At 46.7% G+C, this 1686-nt stretch overlaps 1 protein-coding gene across 1 annotated transcript in view; it reads right to left on the reverse strand.

Moving 5' to 3' along the window:
- Positions 1-1686, reverse strand: part of anxa6 (annexin A6) — a 78830-nt gene that overhangs the window by 48022 nt on the left and 29122 nt on the right. The gene's annotated exons all lie outside the window — the stretch shown is intronic.

The following is a 1686-nucleotide window of genomic DNA, read 5'->3' on the forward strand; positions in this document are numbered from 1 at the left end:
CCCCCCATCTCCTACCTACTAGCCTCATCCCACCCCCTTGACCTGTCCGTCCTCCCTGGACCGACCTATCCCCTCCCTAACTCTCCACCTACACTCACCTTTACTGGCTCCATCCCCGCCTCTTTGACCGATCTGTCTCCTCTCCACCTATTTTCTCCTTTATCCGTCTTCTATCCGCCTCCCCCTCTCTCCCTATTTATTTCAGAATCCCCTTCCCCTCCCCCATTTCTGAAGAAGGGTCTAAGCCCGAAACGTCAGCCTTCCTGCTCCTCTGATGCTGCTTGGCCTGCTGTGTTCATCCAGCTCGACACCTTGTTGTCTCATCATTAAAAGACAACTGACTTTGTCTCTCTTGGAACCCTTTAGAAATACCTGACTCTAATTATTAAGAACTAGAAAGCTTATGGGTCAGAACAGACCATTTTTTAAAAAATAGTCCATCCCAATGCTCAAGAAACCCACCAAATTGTTGCTGCACTAGCAGATGAAGAGGTGGTCTTGTGGTTATGTAATTGGGATGGTAAGACAGTGGACCAACCTAATGCCCGAGAGATGTGGGTTCGAATCTCACCCAGGCAGAGGGTGGCATTTTGATTCAATCTGTTGTGGACTGCAGTGGTTCAAGAAGGCAGCTCACCACCACTTTCGAGGGCAATTAAGGACGGGTAATAAATGCTGGCCCAGCCAGCGACACCCACATCCCACAAGTGGGTAATAAAGAGAAACAAAATTAGCAGCATGCATAACTTGGTACTACAAGGAATGGTTGTGGTAAATAACATGGACATATTTAAGGGGAAGTTAAATAAACTGACGAGGGGCAAGTGGATAGAAGGCAGCTCCTTGGTAACACAGAACATTTGAGGATACAGATTAGGAGCAAGAGTAGGCCACTCAGCTCCTCTAACTTGCTCTGCTATTCAATAAGATCATGGCCAATTATTCCCGATAACCTCTCACCCCTTTGCATATCAAGGATCTCTCTCTCTCCCCACCTTGAAAATGTTCAAGATCTCTGGACCCACCACTGCTTGAGGAAGAGAAAGTCCAGAAATTCACAATCCTCAGAGAAAACAAAATTCTCATCTCTGGGCAATCCCTTATTTTAAAACCATGATCCCTAGTTCTAGATTCTCCCTGGATCCTAGATTCCAGATCCTTTCCATATGCACCTTGCCCAGACACTTCCTGATATGTATATGTTCCGGTTCTTAAATAACCAGAGGTCAGTTGGTCTGTATATCCTATAAAACGCTCTGGGCTATGGGAGACAGTTGTATAATGGGGATTATCTAGCTCCTGGGTTGAATGGAATTATGCAAGGAGATTGGAGAAGAATTTTGCAGGGATTCTGTTCCGCCCAATCGCTCAGTGTTTACTCTCTCTGCTCTTAACCTCTTGCAAGAGGTTACACAGCCAGTGGGAATGGAGGGAAGTGTCTGTGATCTCACAGAATGCTCTAGCTATTCTGCAGCATAGGGATCAGCAGGTACTGTTACTCAGCACTTTACATTGGGATGAGTAATAGATTGTTCTAACCAAGAGCTGCCAACAATCCAATGGGCTGAGTGGCCTTGTTTGGCTTAGGGGAGCTATCATCCACGGTGCTGTGCCCAGGCTGGGGTGGGGAGGGTTGGGGAGATGGTTACATCAGCTACAACCATCTGCATTTGTATAGTGTCTTTG

Source organism: Rhincodon typus, chromosome 12 (genome assembly GCF_021869965.1).
Source record: "Rhincodon typus isolate 14 chromosome 12, sRhiTyp1.1, whole genome shotgun sequence".
Lineage (NCBI taxonomy): Eukaryota > Metazoa > Chordata > Chondrichthyes > Orectolobiformes > Rhincodontidae > Rhincodon > Rhincodon typus.